This window comes from Eumetopias jubatus, unplaced genomic scaffold, assembly GCF_037043125.1.
Source record: "Eumetopias jubatus isolate StellerSeaLion01/CBP00866 unplaced genomic scaffold, mEumJub1_p1.0 scaffold_10, whole genome shotgun sequence".
NCBI classification, from domain to species: Eukaryota; Metazoa; Chordata; class Mammalia; order Carnivora; family Otariidae; genus Eumetopias; species Eumetopias jubatus.
The window spans coordinates 16,963,933-16,983,515 of record NW_028274816.1 but is presented as its reverse complement, the minus strand read 5'-3'; the positions used below and the strand labels follow the sequence as shown (position 1 = coordinate 16,983,515).

General features: G+C 36.5%; 1 protein-coding gene across 1 annotated transcript in view; it reads left to right on the top strand.

Moving 5' to 3' along the window:
* The window catches only part of CDH8 (cadherin 8), a 334,233-nt gene that overhangs the window by 68,295 nt on the left and 246,355 nt on the right, over positions 1-19,583 (top strand). The window lies entirely within an intron of this gene.

Below are 19,583 nucleotides of genomic sequence, written 5' to 3'. Positions count from 1 at the left end.
GGTTATGGTAGGGCTTGGTATTTAACTTTTTGGTATTAAAGTCAATTACAATTGATGTATTAGCTACTAGGAAGGTGCAATATAAATAATAAACTTGAAGGTTATAGATAAATTATGTTTTTAATTGGCATGCTAATAAATTATAATGTCATGTTATGAAGTAAGTAGCTGAATTCTTCAAACATCAGAGTAAAAGTCACCTGATGAAAATGTACCCAGCAATGGCATAAAATTAAACTTAGCTGTCAGAATAAAATATGCCAAGGAGGAAAAAATAATCCTTTCCCATCTAAATAATTTACTTGATTTTGGAATGATGTCTACAGATCTATACGTTCATAAATCTGGAAGATCCAGAAATCATTTTTTCCCCTGGTTAGATAACAATAAACTTTTCCCCCAAAAAACTTTTTTTCTCCTTGATGTGGGTAAGCCATATACTGTTTGCAAATATCCTCTGAAATTGGAATGTGCGGCTTAACTCTTAGTAGAAGCAACTTGAATTGTTATGATAAATGGAAGCATTTTTTCCCCTACCTTTTCATGTTTCTGGATTTGATACCAATATTCATATTGAAGCATGATTCTAAAAAGGGTTTGGTATTTGACAAATAGCATCACCTCTGGGAATTAAGAAACTCAGAATCTGAAGAAGAGAGAAGTACCTCATCCTATATGAGAACCTTGGCTTATTTCTTCACTTTCCTTTTCTCTGAGTGACAGAAGGAAATGTTTATACAGTACAACTACATGTAATAGTATCATGACTAACATTTATTAAATGCTGACTAAATAGCTTACACAAGCCTAACATTCACATATATTATCTCATTCAGTCTTCACACACAATCCCAGGAGATATGAACTGGCATCATCTCATTTTCAGATGAGCAAATGGCTTGAGGTCCCACGGTATATAGATAACAGAGCCAAGGACACAAGCAGTCTACTCCATGCTTAACCTCAGTTCAGAACTTCTACTTTTTGATGAAAACCCCTTGGGGATAGTGATCTTTGCACTTGAATTGTTTTGCTCACCTGTGATTGTCCAAAAGAGGATACCAGGTAGATGCACTTCATGTTTTTATTCCTGGTTTAGATATTTGCTATTGCCTTACATTTTAATATTACTCTTCAGTTGTATTATTTACTAACTGCAACCTTTAGGAGGTTTATTTGCAATTCTTAGAGAGGTGGCCAAGGTACAGAGCCTCTCGTTCTATATCATGCAGAGCAAAACAGAAAACAGGGATATATATCTCTTCTTCTGCAGGGGAAGAGAAATGCCAGCGGGAATGTTGGGGTGGGGAAGGAGGGCTCCTCATTAATATCTAACTGCAAGGAGTGAATACTTCCAATTTTATGGTATTCTTCTCCCTGAATGAGTTACTGCAGCTCTAAAATGACTGGTAAGAACATGGAAATCATGTATACTGTAAAATAAGTGTCATTTGGGATAACTGGGTAATTAATTCATTCCTCATCAACTTGTCTGTAGCAACTGATGTATTACATAGATCTGTGCTTTATTAGGAATTGGTGAGATGCACTCGGTGAGATCATTTTATATACGATTGGGGATTTTTTTAAATTATGCATTACTTTATCTCGATGACGCAATGTGAGGTGTTGTACTTTTCCAGGGCATCAATGAAATATGGAATTTTACCATTTGTCTCTTTTAAACCAATTTAATTCCATTACATTTAATAATATTTAGTACTTATGGAGCATCATCTCCTTTCAAATGGAAACGTTAACTTCTGTAATTAATTCTTCCGGCACTTCTCCAGGCTGAAAATATAAATAGACATAAGGAAAGCAATTAGGAACAGGTGTGCCCTTGATAAAGGAAGGGAACACAATCGGATGTTCGACCTCTGACTCAGGACTCCCGGGTTCAGTTACTGAATGTAAAAGGTTTTTTCTTCAGGGAGAAAACAGGGTACTTCATAGAAATTGCAGCACATACCTGAAGCTTGATTGGTTGGGAGACGATATGTGGGTACCTTTATAGATACTGTGAATAAAGCCCTCTCATTAGTGAATGTTAGAAAGTACCTAACATTGTGGGCTCGTCTCCATGCTGAAATGCTATGATTTTTTTTCTTTTAATTCTCTGAAAAAGTGGGTGACCAGATATCTTCTGTTCACTGTCTACTCTGGCTTATGCCAATTTTTCAAGGTCTGGGAAAAAGTGTGTGTATAGGGCGTACGTATGGAAGCCACAGAGAGCAAAAAAAAAAAATGTTTCTTTGGTCACTTGGTGTCCCACTCTGAGACTCATCATCTTTCAGCTGAACTATAACTCAAATAGGTCAGTTTGATTCCTTCGAAAACATGAACCTGAGCATTCCCAGTTGTCCTTCAGTGGTTTCCTTTTGTCCTCAAGAAAAAAAAAATCCAAACTCCTTCCCACGGCATAAGACATGGCATAATAAATAACTCATTATTTTTCATTGCTAAGTTTTTGAGGGCCGTAAGTCCAGAACCATGGTTTAAAGTTTCACACATAATTGTATGCTGGTTAAAAATTCAGATTTCATAAAGTCCACACACTAATTATAGTTGGGCAGTCAGTGCTCACCAAAAAGCAGTGTAACATGGTTTTCAACCCTGAGTAAACATTAAAATTACCTGGAAGGCTTTAAAAATACCAATCCCTGGGTTGCACCACAATCTACTATTTCAGAATATAGGGGAAGGGTGCCTGGGTGTTGATATTTTACAAAATCCCCTAGAGACAGATGACTTAAGGTTGCCTCCAAATTTTAGAACCACTTCAGTATAATAAAGTGTAATATTACTTAGCAGTTAAGGTTAGGGGCTAGGGAATTAGACAACCCTGGGGTTCTTCGTGTGTTCCTAAATGAATTTTTAACTCAGCATTTAGTTAGAGACAGAGCAGGACATTGAAAATGAGCAGAAAAGTAGGACCCCTGGCGGCAGACCTCGGGTTTGTCTTTTTGCTGGGAGCTGTCAAGCTCTATCTAACTTCTTCCTTAGATGCCAGTAGGGAGATAATCCATTAATACTTGAACATTCCTCTTTGGGAGGTGGGTCCCAAGTGACTTCTCACATCACTCTTTCTAGCCACAAACGTCCTCTTCCTGATGGAATTGTGATAAATGTAGTGTTTCCCATCTTGTTCAGAAAGCCAATGATATTTTGTCAATGCTTCTCTCCTAGCCCTAGTTGTGAGGATTAGATAAAGCAACAGAAATATAGCACAGTGTTTGACATTGTTAAACGTTAAATACACTTTGGCTGTTGTCATTATTTTTCTTTTCAGCACTATGTATCTAATTACCTGAGTGCCTCATAACTGAATCTCTTATTACTCAATGTTTCTGAAATGCCATTTTCTCTTCTTACCACAGAAATATACAAAGTAAGAGCTAACACATTCTAAGTATTTAGGATGTAATGGGCACTGCTTTAAGTCCTTTATATATATATTTAGCTTATTTAATTTTTATACCAATGAGGTAAGTCTCGCTATTACTTACCCCCATTTTAGAGATAAAGGCACTAAGTCACTAAGAGGACATGTACCTTTTTTAGGGTACAGCTAATACATGGTGGGTCTAGGATTTGAATTCAGGAACTCTGATTCCAGAGCTTGTGCTATGAACCTTTACAAAACTTGTTCTCTCATCCTCCTAAGATTTAGCTCCCAAGTATTATGACTAAGTAAATTCATCATAGACATCCGCCTCCTCTAAAGAACAATGACCCATTTTCTCCACTGTCTCTTATACAGACTCAAAATGTGTATATGATACTATACTGTGTGCATTTCTTTTTCAAGGAATACGTAGCCCAGTGGAGGAACGCACATGTGTCTGAGTTGGGTGTCTTTAGTACACAGTAAAGTAGCAAGCATATACTAGATGCTCAGCAAATGTTAAGAATAGAACAAAGGGAAGAGGGAACAGTAAACTCACAGGAAATGGAAAATGATATCAACGTCCAAGAAATAGGATGTTTCTTCCTTCCTCTTTAATCAAAGGTGTACAAGTATAGTTGCTACTCAGGATGGAGGTGGAGGTGAGGAAATTTAAATGTATATTTTCATTCTTTTTTTCTTAATTGAAGAGTAGTTGATACATAATGTTACATTTGTTTCAGGTGTATAACATAGGGATTGGACAACTTTATACTTTATGCCATGCTCACCACAAGTTAGCTACCATCTGTCACCAGACTATATTTTCATTCCTGATGATGCATTACTAAAGTCCAGACATAGTTCTAGTTATATGTTTGCAGTGATATGCCACTGCCATTCATCACTTCTAAATTCCTCAGAATTCATCTACGTAAAGCTACATTAGGGCCTGATGGAATTTTAATGAAAATGTATAGCTTACTTTATTTCATGAAAATAATATGATGACTATATTTTTCTAGTTATGCACCATACACAGACATCTTAAAGTTTACTGATGCATTCGAAAAAGAAGTTATCTCCTGCTTTTATGTTTATCATGCTAGCTTAAAGCATATAGACTGCAACTGTTTTACTTTTGACTCTTCTGAAGTTTGCCTGCCAAATTTTGGCACACTGTCATCAATGACATCATCCAAGGGGAGATCCATATGCAATCATTTCCTTCCCTCTGACGTAAAGATGGCATTTCCTGCGGCCCTGGGATTTAATGCATAAGATGACTGGATACTTAATATCAGTGTTAGCAAATTCAGCATGCTCCCAGTAGGCATTCCTCTTGGCAGTTTCCTATCTAGACTGTGTGCTGTGGACGTGGTGTGGGACCTGACATTGGAATCCTGTCCTGCAGTTGCAATTACTGCGCCAGAAGCCGAAGCTCACATTTTTATTCCTGAAAACCTTCAGGTGACAATCAGACTTAAATTCTCCGGTGATTTTAGTGCTAGGGATCATCTGATAATTGTACAAGCGTGTCTTGAGTACCAACAATATGCTAAGTCTTGTGTTCAGTGCCCGGGATACAAAGATGAGTGGGATGTGAATAGGAGCTCATGTCCGTTTTGGGGGAGGAAAAGAGTCATGGTACTCATAGGGAATAATAACTGTAGCTTCCCTTGAGTAATTGTTACACACTAGACAATTACCTCCCAGAGTTGATGACAACGTGCCACAATTCTGCAGGCTAACTTTGGATCCATTCTGAGCACAGTAGATGATTTCTGCCCCGACCTAGGCAATGTTATCTCTACAATCACAGGTTTTGATGTGTGCATTGTCCTTTCCATTCAGAGAAAAAGTAATCCATACATTTAAAAATTGTTCTCTCTGTACAACTTAAAATTAGTGTATCTCCCTTTGGGAAACACAGACCTAATGCAAAATAGGCTAGACCATATAAAATCTTAAAGTAGGAGAAAAAAGAAATCCTAGAACTCTGTCCCTTTCGCTACATGCAAAACTTGCAAAATATAAATATAAAGCAAAACCCTAGGCATGTAGAGTTAATTAATATCCCCAGTAATATTTTAGCTCAGTAACTATTTCTTAAATGTTACTCTGCCTCTCCATTTTTGCTGTCACCACCTTAAGCCATATTTCCATCCTTCCTTGCTTGATTTATTTCTCCATGTGTTTTTTTTTTATTTAATTTCTAAAAATTTCTTTCCTGAGTTCAAGATCACACTCTTTCAGTCAAATTTCCACAGTGCACTCTGAGTGATATTTTTAAAACACGTATCTGGACATGTAGTGTCCTGCTCTAAATCCCTCGTAATTTCTCCAAACCCCTTTGGTTAAAAGTTTGGTATCCTTAATATGTCTATAAGGTACCCACAAGCATACCACCGCCTATAAATTCAGCCTCTCCTCTTGACACTCTCCTCATTATCTCTGCTCCCCAACCATATTGGACTTACTCGGGTCTCTTGAAACTGTTCAACTAATATTGATCCCCTTAGTTTGGTGCACACTAGGGTTGATTGTAAAGAGAAAGTGCTTTAGACCTAGATTTAAATTTGGCTGTACAATTTCTCTTTGTCTATATTGGTGTATATTTCAAAAGGAGATGAGGAGGGTTTCACTCTCAGGGTCATTATGAGTAAGAAAGAAGACAACTTCCTTAATAAATGGAACTTCCTTCTTCTAAAGGCAATTGCATCTCATCTTCACCTTCCAGAGAGTGGACTCCTGCCTTGCTGTTCTGAGTGCGTCTAATGGGTTCCCTAGATCATACCACTGTCACCTGGGAGCTTTTTAATAAATGCAGAATCTCAGGGTCCATCATAGACCTGCTGAATCAAAATCTACATTTTAACAAGGTCCCCTAGATAATATGGGTACACACTGGGATCTTAGTTTCCTGCAGGGGATTATATTTCTTAACTGGTGTGTTTTCTTTTGGAGAATTCAAATCAAGCCATCATGTCAAATAAAATATATGTCACTGAGGGCAGGAGATACCTCTGACTTATTCATTATTATATCCTCAGGGTTTGGAATAGTAAAATCAATGACAGCTTAAAAAAAGCCAGAGTAGTGGGGCCCAGAAAATTAGGACTCAATTTTCACCACTGTGACTTGCTGTTATATCTTAATCCTGATACCTCTTAGTTATTACATAATAGTGACATAATATTCAAGGACACTGTATATATCAAGACAGATAATTCCAGATTAATTTTCCCCAGGACATAAATATAGTCCTGTATGGAGAATATTTGCAGAAGCACATATATACATGTCTAATACATTTTTGGAACATGAAATCCAAAACCCTTGAATTGTATTTTTTGATTTCATAATGCTTTACTTATTAGTTTCTAGCATTCTCTCTAATAGGTCCCAAGTGTTCTCTTCTAAATTTTTTTTCTTTAGGTCTTTACTCAAATGATACCTTTTTTTTAAAGTTTTATTTTATTATGTTATGTTAGTTACCATACAGTACATCGTTAGTTTTTGATGTAACATTCCATGATTCATTGTTTGTGTATAACACCCAGTGCTCCATTCAATACGTGCCCTCCTTAATACCCATCACCGGGCTAACCCTTCCCGTCCAACCCCTTTCCCCTCTAGAACCCTCAGTTTGTTTCTCAGAGTCCATAGTCTCTGATGGTTTGTCTCCCCCTCCTATTTCCCCCCCTTCATTTTTCCCTTCCTACTATCTTTTTTTTTTTTAACATATAATGTATTATTTGTTTCAGAGGTACAGGTCTGTGATTCATCAGTCTTACACAGTTCACAACGCTCACCATAGCACATACCCTCCCCATCATCCACCCACCCCATCCCTCCCACCCCCCCACCACTCCAGCAATCCTCAGTTTGTTTTCTGAGATTAAGAATTCCTCATATCAGTGAGATCATATGATACTTGTCTTTCTCTGATTGACTTATTTCGCTTAGCATAATACCCTCTAGTACCATCCGCGTCATGGCAAATGGCAAGATTTCAGGGTCTTTTTGATGGCTGCATAATATTCCATTGTATATATATACCCCACATCTTCTTTATCCATTCATCTGTTGATGGACATCTTAGCTCTTTCCATAGTTTGGCTATTGTGGACATTGCTGCTATAAACATCGCGGTGCCTGTACCCCTTCAGATCACTACATTTGTTATCTTTGGGGTAAATACCTAGTAGTGCAATTGCTGGATCGTATGGTAGCTCTATTTTCAGCTTTTTGAGGAACCTCCATATTGTTTTCCAGAGTGGCTGTACCAGCTTGCATTCCCACCAACAGTGTAGGAGGGTTCCCCTTTCTCCGGATCCTCACCAACATCTGTCGTTTCCTGACTTGTTAATTTTAGCCATTCTGACTGGGGTGAGGTGGTATCTCATTGAGGTTTTGATTTGGATTTCCCTGATGCCGACTGATATTGAGCACTTTTTCATGTGTCTGTTGGCCATTTGGATGTCTTCTTTGGAAAATTGTCTGTTCATGTCTTCTGGCCATTTCTTCATTGGATTATTTGTTCTTTGGGTGTTGAGTTTGAGAAGTTCTTTATAGATTTTGGATACTAGCCCTTTATCTGATATGTCTTTTGCAAATATCTTCTCCCATTCTGTCAGTTGTCTTTTGGTTTTGTAGACTGTTTCTTTTGCTGTGCAAAAGCTTTTTATCTTGATGAAGTCCCAATAGTTCATTTTTGCCCTTGCTTCCCTTCCCTTTGGTGATGTTTCTAGGAAGAAGTTGCTGTGGCTGTGTTCTCTTCTAAATTAATAATACATTTTGTCATGGAGATGTTTTGTACTTTTTCATTATATTTTATAACATCTCATTTCTTAGTTACTGATTAGATATGTATGTGTTAATTGGTTATTGATTGATGTGTGTGTGTGTGTGTGTGTGTGTGTGTTTTCAGCTCAAATCCCAGGACTGCACATTTAATACTGCTGATTTTTTTAAAAGTATATTTTATCATTGCAGGTTTCATTTTTGTGCTATTTTTTATTTAACATTTACTACTATTATAGTAAGCAAAATCCCTCATGAACTTTTTGATGGACCCAAATGGCATTGTGGTTCACAGTTACTGACAGTGGAAAGTGAGTGTTTCTCATATCCAGAAAAAAATGGCACAACAGTGTGATGAGAGCCCAGTACAGTTTATGTGTCCCTCCCCCAGCCGGCCTCCAAACTGGGTGATTCCTAATGAATGTCAGAAGTCCTCATTATTTCAACTTCTATTTTCATTTTAAGTGAGACATCATATATATTTCACATTGGTATAATTGAACACAGAGAAAAATGCTGTAGTAAGTACTGTCTTTGATGTGAGTCCCAGCAACTTTTAAATTCAAGGGTGTGGTTAGATGTACATTTAGCTAGTCAGGCCCAGCAGCTAGCAAGTCAGGCTCTTTTGAAAGCTTGCAGTTTGTCTCTTGGGCTATTCAAGCCAAGTAATGAAGAATAACATCAGGAATTTCATTGAGGGTGACATTTAGGGCATTCTGTTTTGTTTTGTTTTGTTGCAGTCAAATACCTAGAGACCACTTTTCTTAACTAGACAAAATTGTAGCTAGAAAATCCTTAATGGTCCACGGAGAAAGGAATGATACAGTACAAAGTCTTGCTTTAGTTGTTATTTTAAATCTGGACATTATTTTACCAGGATCAAGAAAGAGTTTATGGTTTATTTTTATGGAATAAAAGGTCCACACAGTTCTCAATACATGTTCTAAGCCCAAAGCAAGGGTCTCGTAAGGTTTGTGAATGATGAATCCAGAATTCCAAAGGTCATTGCAGGGTTGTAAACTCACATTCCTTTTGGCATCAAAGAAATAAGCTGGTTTTAAACATGTTTCAAAAGTGCATTGACGAATAGGCAATCTAATTGTACTGTAAGCAAAGGTCAGTGACTTAATGTGCTAATTACAAAGCATTTTAATCCTGTTCTCAAATTGGAATAAGTCCTAGCAACAGTTGGTTAACTTACATCTAAAGATGATATGCATTTAAATGTAATAAAAATGAATTTCTCATTTTAAAATATCTATGTAAAATATATATGTGTGTATATGTGTGTATGTCTTCTCTCATTTTAGCTATTTCACAGTAGTGATTTTTACTTTCACTATTCACACTTTTTTCTTTTTTTGCTTTAAACATTTCTCTTGGTTCTTGGTTCTCCGTAAAACATATTTAAGTAAGCAGTTGTTTTTCAGCACTCATTTGTAATCACCATTGTGATATGAAATGATTAATGATTGCCCTTCTGTTTAAAAACTAGCCCTATAGTATATAGGCATATAGTGATAGGCATGTATTTCTTGTGGAACACAGCCACTGGGAAAAGGGCTTTTCAGATATTAAGCTGACCTATGATTACACTTTATTGCATTTTAGCTTTTGTCTGAGTCATGTAATTGACATAGTTTTTTATGTATTAATCTATTGATTAATTGATTCCCTTCTTGTTAAAAAAGAATGTGTGCTTTTGATTAGATCTTTCCTATTGGTGGATTTATTGGAAATCTCTACTGGCAAGCTCAGTACAATAGGTTTCTTCCCAAGAATCTCTAGTCTATATGGGTGAACAACCAGCTGATGAGATAGTTGGGAATGAAAATACATAGCTCGGAAAGTGTTTGTTGTAGTCACTTGGTTAAGAGCAGGAGTTTGGAATCAGGGTGGCAGGCTATTTGATATCAAGTCAACTAGATGTATAACCTTAGCCCCACTACACCCATTTAGAAACTAAGGCTCAAGATGTTTGTATGGGTTTGTACGTACTACATAGCACGTAGTGTGGTAACTGACAACAGGTAAAAATCTGAAAAGAAAAAAGCAAAGCAAACAAAAAAAACCAATCTGTAAGCCCTATTAAAGAACTCTCTGATGCATATAGCTCCAAAAACTGTTCAGCTTCTTCATGGATGTCCCTTTTCTAAGTCTGCCAGGTGCCATCTTGGCCCCAAATATGTCTGCCTCTTAGAGTATAGACAGAGAAAGGGTATTTTGATGAAGTGACTTCTACAACAGCACCTGTACCTTGAACATCTTCAGAGAAGTCATATCACTGACCTTCATAGAGTTTCTAAAATATAATGCTATTTCATTTGCTCATTCAAAAGGATGCTAAACCTTTCCTATCAACTGTTATTAGGTTCATTAATATTGGGGTGGAATCAGAGAATGAGGCCAGTCATTGTGTGTGCAGTCTGTCTTCATTAGAGGTGGACAAGAGATAACAGGAAGTGATGGAGGAGGAGAGGGGCGTAGGAGCACAACAGATGGAGTTACGAGGGACAGTCGAGAGTCGTAATAAGAACAAGCTGTCTTAACATTTTTTGAGCTGACCAGGTTCCTGATAAAAGAAACAGAATTATCAGTCAAACATTTGTGATGTGTAATAGCTTATGCATGTGGTGTGTATGTATTTGAATATCTCAAAAGCAAGTTTACTGTATTCACCTAAGCATATTAAAGCTTACCATAGGTGAAAATACAAATCTAAAAGAAAGAAAACCAAAACATAACCTAAAAGCAATGACAGACCTTCATAAACTAGTAATAGTTGAGAACCAAGTTAGAAAAATAGAAGACAAATGGGGGCAAAATAGTTAGTTTAGCCAATCCGTGAAATAGCATAATAGATTTGTCAGTGGTGGGGCCAACAGGTTGACTCTCGGCTTCCTTTTATCCATTGTGAAGTATAGAAGCTGATTACTAGTACAAATCAGAGCATCCTTCAGATAAAACAGACCAGTTCATCCCAAGAAATTTGGTTACTGGCTCAGTGTTGCAAATAGTTATTTATACCTCACCATTTTCTCCCTGAAGGACATTAGGCAATGGAATGAGCAACATCCCCAATGCTAGCCATGTAATATCACACGGAGGTGTTTCATAAGGCTTTTAATTTCTAACATTCCTTAATGTAGGTCAGAGAAGTGCCACTATTGCATGTAAAGTACAATTCATTGGAATGAACTCTGCTAACTCTACTGAAGGGGAAGGAATGTTCGTGGGGAACGTACTGCTCTTGAATCTTGTGTTTCTGTAGAGTTTATTTAGTCATTGGGATTAGAGTATTCAGGGCAGTGATTTTCACATAGTTTTAAATTGCCTTGCCTTCTTGTCAAACCATGTCTTACATAAAAAAAAAAAACCTAAAACATTTAAAGTTGATAAATTTGAGGCTTCAACCTTATGCTTTGGGCCATGTAGGTCCACATGGTTCCTCACTCTCCATGTCCTGAGGCATCTCCTGACATATTGCCACAGACTCTGCCCCTGGCCCAGGGTTGTGCCATATATTTATATATACATAATGCCTGTGATTTAGCATTTGTGTGTGTGTGTGTGTGCGCGCGCACGCATATATATGTGTGTGTTTAATTAAAGATACATACAAGTAGAAATAATGTTTGGTGAATCCAGACCTTCACCTGTACCTTCCACACATACTGTTGTCAGTTAACAGACATACTTCTATTTAATATAAATCTCATACTGACTCTGAGATACTGTTGTTGCTACTGTGAGGGTAAGAGAAGTAAAATTATTTGTTTAAAGTCATATGATGTTTAATTGCAAAGCCAATATTGGGGTTGGGAACTGACTTCAAAATCCATATTCTTTCTACTATACCATGTTGTTGAATTGCATGGCAAAGCTAAATGGTGAGGCACTCAGACCACAGGTGCTCATGCAATGCCTTCTAATGCATCTGTTTTTTTTTTTGTTTTTTTTTTGCTCTTTATCCTTGAAATTGTCATAAAAGATATTAATGGCAGAGTTCAATGGCAGTAATTAGCCACTTGAAATAAAAAGTGCATAACAAATGAGACCTTTTGTAGCCATTTTCCTCTCCAATCTCACCATTAACTCAGCACACCCTCGATGCCGGTTTCCAGTGTGTGTCTACTATAGTTGCTATTACTATTAATGAGACTTATATGAGCTCACAAAAGAAATAGTGGAATCTATTAAATCAAAATTATGGATGCTTTAATAATGCTTCCTTGTGAGTGAGCACACTGCATCCTGGTGATTCCTATTGCATAGCCAACAATCGTTTAAATGCTGGGTCATTTGTGGGCATATGCTCCATCTGTCAGGTGTCACAGAAACCTAAGGACATAAAAAGTCCTTCTACCACCTAATGGTTTTCATCTGTTTGGTAAATTCAGGAGTTGACCCTTTAGAAGAGATAGCTAACAAGGACACAGATCAGGGTGTTAATTTGGAAGATGTTAACAAAGACAGGAAGCAAAACTGTCTATTAATTAGTATGAAGACTTTGGAAAGGAATGTGAAGTATTGGAAATTAATGGGCATATTTGGGTTCAAATATCTGTTCTCCTGTTTGTTGTCTTCTGATTTAAATAATCTACCAAAGGATCGATTTTCAATAAGTGTTCATTCTATTTCCTTCTTCTCATATTTAGGGCATAGATTTTTTTTTCTACTTCCAAGGAGATACCAACAGAATTCAGGAGAAAAAGAATAGAATATTTATTTGAAATGGAGAAAAATGATTGGAAAGAAATGTATACACGCACACACAAGCACTCGTACCTTTGGAATTCAAGCCCAGAACTCCATGATCCTGCTTCTTACTAGCTTGTGTGTCCTGCAGTAGATGATTTACTACTCTGGGTTTCAGATTTCTCATCTATAAAATGTGAATAATAAAAACCATCATGGACAGTAAGGATGAAATGCACATGTTAATCAATTAGAATAGTACATGGCACATGGTAGGTTCTATATATTCACCTTATTCTGCCAAGACCTGACCTGATCTGGTAACAGTCATCTTTGAAATAATAATGTTAGAGATTTTGTGCTGCTTTACAGCAGCAACCCCCCCCCACCCCGACTAAGAATACTTCAAAAGCCAAATCATTTATGGGGTAAACATTTACTTAACTGTGAGTCTTAATTTTAACATTTCATTTCATGACATATATCTCCCCTAAGGAACAGTATATTGCACTTTTGTAGAAGAAAATCCTTTTAAAAATTATGTTTTATGATGCTTTGAAATACATATGGGATAATTCCTCTGTGATTAGGCAAGATGCATTAATTATTTCCTAATGAGGTCAAATGAAGAAAAAATAAAAATAAAACAAAGGTAATGTAATATCACATTATTTTCCTTCTGTAACTAAAACCATCAAAAGCACATGCCTAACAAGTAGAAATAATTATTCTCCTCCAAATGGTGGCTTGGTTTGGTGAAAGGTGAGCCTTTTGATTTTGAGCTATTCAGTGTTGTCTATAATAATACATTATTCCATTGAGATTTTGTCCTTACTGGGATAAGGAAAAACTGTGAATCTTCTGATTGCCATTAGCTTCTTGAGGTTCTATTAAAACAGCAAGAACAACAAAAAAACTTCCTTGCTCTTTTTACTGTGTTTTGTCTTGTTATTTAATCAGCCGGGCCATGTCTGATAGGCATTTGATGGTGTTTCCACCCCATGGTCTCACCTGCTTTAATTGGACAGTGGCGGTTTTCAATTAGTGTAAGCTCAGTTTCTTGGACTGCCTTTGCAATTTCTCTCACACATATATTGTAATTATGTGTGTACCTCAATGTGTGAGACTATAAACATATGCTATATATTTGAATAAGAGTGCTGTCAACACTTTATTTTAGAAGCGTATTAATTATGACTGAATAATAATGTGGATGCTAATGCAGAGCACCATCCTCTGCCTGGTTGATATTTACATTACCAAATGCATTTCATTCTCAGAAGAATGAATTTTAAAGTAAGGAACAATTAGCAACTCTATGGAAATCATATATTAAGGGTGCCTTACAAATAATCCTCCTCAAGACAGCTCACAGCTCTTTATTTTAAATTGTTTTTTTGCCCAAACAGGCAGAGATGTTAAAAATAGAAGGTTGAATTGTATTTAGAGTTGCAGCAGCTAAAGATGACTGCATGACTAGATAAGATTTTTAAGTGTGTATAGCTCTTTTTTTTTTTTAATGGAAACTAATATCCATTTATCTTTATTATATTGCTCCATCAATCACCAAGATTCTGTATATTTATGAGTACAGTTTTTGAGTATGATGCTCTTTGACCTTCACATGAGCACATACTGATGATGCCTGGGAAGGTGATTATTTTCAACAACTTTCAGTAGTCCCGGTAGATGTTAGGGGAGGGAAAGGGATTCTTTTATTAAACATCCCAGGTACTTGTGTATCTAGGTGAGCCTTTAAATTTGACCTGATATTTAACTCTGTAAGAACCATATGAATCTGCTTTGTCCCATAACAAGAGGTTGGGTTTGGAATCTGTGTGCTGGGCATATAGTAGAAACACTATAAATATTTGTTGACTCTATTTAACAATAGACTATATGGGCAAATATGAATACTCTATTACTATATAAATTAAGTGTTTTAGTATTCAGGACATGGATATCTGAATGTCCCTAAAAAATGTTTGGAGCCTAAAGTTGATTATTCCTAGCAAAAACAACTTGAACCATTTATTAAAATTAGCATTTGTTGTTGGATAAAACAATTCCACCTGAAATTTTTCAGGATTTAAAAGAAAAATCACAGAAATAAATTACTTCTTGATTTTTTTTTTTTTTAAAGATTTTATTTATTTATTTGGCAGAGAGATACAGAGAGAGGACAAGTAGGCAGAGAGGCAGGCAGAGGGAGAGGGAGAAGCAGGCTCCCCGCCGAGCAGGGAGCCCGATGCGGGGCTCGATCCCAGGACCCTGGGATGATGACCTGAGCTGAAGGCAGCTGCTTAACCGACTGAGCCACCCAGGCGCCCCACTTCTTGATTTCTTAATCAGCGGTTCTTAAAGTGTGCCTAGACTAATAATATTAGCATCACCTGGAGCTTTTTAGAAATGCAGTTGCTTGGACCGCAACCCCAAATTGCTAAATAGGGTCCTGAAATCTGTGTATTTATTTACGATTCTGATACTCAGTAATGTTTGTACTGCTCAAGTATATATATGAAAATGTGTTCATACCTCTTTCCTCTAGCCATCTAGATAGATTGCCAGAGCTTTAGAATAACCTGACATAATATTTACCTGAAATTTCAGATGAATGCCCCATGTCTCAGAAGGATTGCTTTAATGTGCAAATTATTGTTAAGTTTGCTTTAGATAAGGACATTTTGGGCAGGGAACTTGAATATGCTAGCTTTGTGCTATGTATTTGATCTATAGTATTTCATTTAATATTCACAAAATTTCAAATAGCTCATTTTCCCATTTGTAAAACTTGCCTCAAATTGAATCAAGATGAGTTTGATTTTCTTGTGGTCATACACTGAAACTTCCAAACCTAGGTTTTATGATGCTCACCCTATAATTTTTTTAAAAAAACTTTTTACTTACTTATTTACTTATTTATATTATTTTTTAACATTTAAAAAAATATTTATTTATTTGACAGAGACACAGCAAGAAAAGGAACACAAGCAGGGGTAGTGGGAGAGGGAGAAGGAGGCTTCCCGCTGAGCAGGGGGCCTGATGTCGGGCTCGATCCCAGGACCCTGGGATCATGACCTGAGCCAAAGGCAGATGCTTAACGACTGAGCCACCCAGGCGCCCCTATTTTTTAACATTTTATTTATGTATTTGACACAGAGAGAGCACAAGCAGGGGGAGCAGCAGAGAGAGCTGCAGAGGGAGAGGGAAAAGCCAGCTCCCCACTGAGGAGGGTGCCTGACTTGGAGCTCAATCCCAGGACCCTGGGAGCATGACCTGAGCTGAGTCGAAAGTAGACTCTTAACTGAGCCACCCAGGTGCCCCTATTATTTATTTTAGAGAGCAAGCAAGCAAGCAAGCAAGTGGTGGGAAAGAGCAGAGGAAGAGAGAGGATCCTGAAGTAGTCTCCCCACTAAGCATGGAGCCCAACTTGGGGCTTGATCCCAGGACCCTGAGATTATGACATGAGCCAAAATGGAGAGTTGGCCACCTAACCTACTGAGCCTCCCAGGTACCCCATATAATTTTTTTTTTTTTTTAGTTTCAGATCAGCAACCTCTGTTTACATTACATTTAGCCTTTGTTTAATGTAATTTTAAGTTATATTAGTTTTTCTTAAATAAACTTTATTAAAGTATAATTGTATTAAATTTAGATAAGTCGTTCTCAAATTTCTTTTGGTCATAGGACACCTTTATACTTTTTTAAAAAACTTATTGAGGAGTCCACAAAGCTTTGATTTATGTGAAGTGTATTTATTATACTTGCATTTTGCCATTTTAGAAAATCACACAAGAAATTTTAAAGATTTAAATCATTTAAAGATAAAAATTATAAACCTATAATATAAGTAACATTTGAATGAAAATAACTACTTTTCATAGCAAAGAATCATGAGAAGACTGTTGCTGTTTTGCATTAAAAAAAATTCTCTTTAATTTCTGGGTTAATAGAAGATTGCTAGATTCTCCTATCTATTTCTGAATCCAGTCTGTTGCAATGTGTTGTTTTCATTAAAATACATGTAGATAAATCCAGCCTTGAATAAATATGTATTTGGAAAGGCATGGATATTTGGATAATCTTTTCAGATAATTGTGTATGTTTTTCTTTGATATCACACCAAGGACTCTACAAGTGGGAGTGTCTGAAAAGTCAGTTTCATCGTGGAATCTGAAACTATATCAATACATTTTTGTTCTCCTCTACATTGTCTGTGGTTTCCCTTAGGTTTAGAATGGATCTTGGCCAGTTTATAATTTTCTTACATCATGCATTTGGAAAATATTTTTTCACTGAGCTATATAGATCTTTCCAATTTTATTATAAAATAATAAAAAATTCATGTCAAAAAATATCAGATCATTAATCTCACATAAAATCTTTAAGTATACTGAAGCTTCAATCTCACAGAGGCAGATACAGACTTTCTTAAATTTTGAGATTTGCTATAAAGCTCAAATTCTTCCATGGGCAACAAATACTGTTGGTTATCTTTGAAGTGATAAGCTAATTTTATTTATAAATTTAAAAATAATATTTTATAAATTGTAAATTTTTGGTAAAATATGTGGTAAATACTCAAGTCTGAATAGTTTGTCATCTCTTCATTTAAAAAATGTGGCTTTTCAGCTTGCAATGGAAACAATCATATGTGATATTCCTTGAGTCAATAATCATACCTCAGTATGGAGCAGAAGTGGCTTATGGGTATTGCCCATTCCATTACACAGAATACTAAAAATGTGTACTCAGATATGAAAATTAATAAAATTAATTATTTTGTACTGTTTCATCAAAGACATTCTTAAGTGAAACTGGCTTTTTTTTTTTTTTTCCTCTTTATCCTAAGAGTATGTGGTAGTGAAGTTACCTTGACTCTTAACATAGTCTGGTGCCACTGCCTTGACTGGAGCTAATATGACAATAGCTTTGTCTTCCGTTACACTTGTACTCTCCATACACGTGTCAATACAGTGAAAAAAGCAAGTAACAGACTGCTTGGAAGGGGCTCAGAGATCCCTAGAGGTCTATGGACCCAAACTTTGAGAACTTCTGCTCTATCCCTTCCTGTTTCTTCCAGTACTCAGGTTGAAAGTGCTGACAGAAGTGTTTCTTGTTAAGATAGGAGAGATCGCTTTGCCACCATGGCAGCTTCGCTTCTTCCCAGATTCTTTCTGGTACCTTGATGACAAGGACTAGCCACTTTTAAACATAACTATAGGTGATTAAAGCCCCAGGACTACAGCTTTCAATCCAATCTACCCAGTTTTCAGTTCAATCCAATCTACCCCACCATTGCTCCTGAATTGCCAGATTATACATACACACACACACACACACACACACACGAGGTAACTAATTTGTGCAGTGCTGACCTGTATGAAGTCTGTCTCAGTACATAGTCACTTTCAAAGAACCCTCACTCTCACCTCCAAAGATAATTGAAAAGCAATCTACTTCTTTAATATAATCACTCCATAATATGCCAAAGTGAAATCTATATTTTATTGTTAAATGAGACCTCTTAGAAACCTGGTTCCCTTCTGGTATCTCTGAAAATCTTTCTCATAAGTGTTCCCAAATCTCTTTTCTCAAATACACCAAAATTGAAAGTAAATAAATAAAAAAGCTAATCTTTTTTTCCAACCCCTGCCCACGCAAACTCTTTTGTCACTTTGATTCCCTCTCCTGTCCACTTCTGTATTATATTATATATTGCTTCTGTATTAGTAGCTCTTGAACTTGTCATTGCAAATAAATTACCATATATGATTAAAAGGAAGAAGGTTAAAGGGACCATTTCATCTATTTTTAATGATCTAAGACTCCACTCGGCCAGACACACCTTTTCTTATGATCCAAGAGGATGAAGTTCTGAATGCATATATCCATTATAGTTTCTTATCACAAATACATAGAAATACTAGGAAGAAGAAATTAAGTGGGTTAGAACTTTTTCCTATATTCAAAATTACACAGCATCCATTATGTATTTAATCAGTGCTGTTGTGTTATTACTGCTATTGAAAGTACAAAGGAAGGGGTTTTTAAAATTATTTATTTATTTTTTGGGGGGAGGTGTGCATACATGGTCATTTGAGTAAATATTTCCCACTAGGAGATTCAAATTTGCAAAGTGTATCTTATAATTCTCTAGTTTGACACTGTTTTCTGCAAATCCCCCATCTCACCTCCCTACCTCTACCTCCTAGACTTGCTAGATTTTCCAAGAGCTGGGGCAAGTTCTCTCCTTTCCTCTGCCTGGGGAGGTTTCTATCATTAGGCTCTTCCTCACAGAGGACTTTGGGGACCTAGCACTATGAGGTGTTAATTAGGTATCATAGGTTTCCAAGTTCACTCAATCTAGGGATCTGTTTCCTACTCTGTACCTCAGAACTGATGACCCCTACCTTGACTGTAATATTCATAAGACTCTTATTAAGCAAACAGGTAATATGTGAGATGCGTGTTGTAAAAAAAAAAAAAAAATCCCTAAACAGGTGTTCATTTTGTGAACATTGAAGTCTTTGGTTTCTGGTACTTTTTTCTTTTCTTTTCTTCTCTTCTCTTCTCTTCTCTTCTCTTCTCTTCTCTTCTCTTTTCTTCTCTTCTTTCTTTCTTTCTTTCTTTCTTTCTTTCTTTCTTTCCTTTCTTTCCTTTCTTTCCTTTCTTTCCTTTCTTTCCTTTC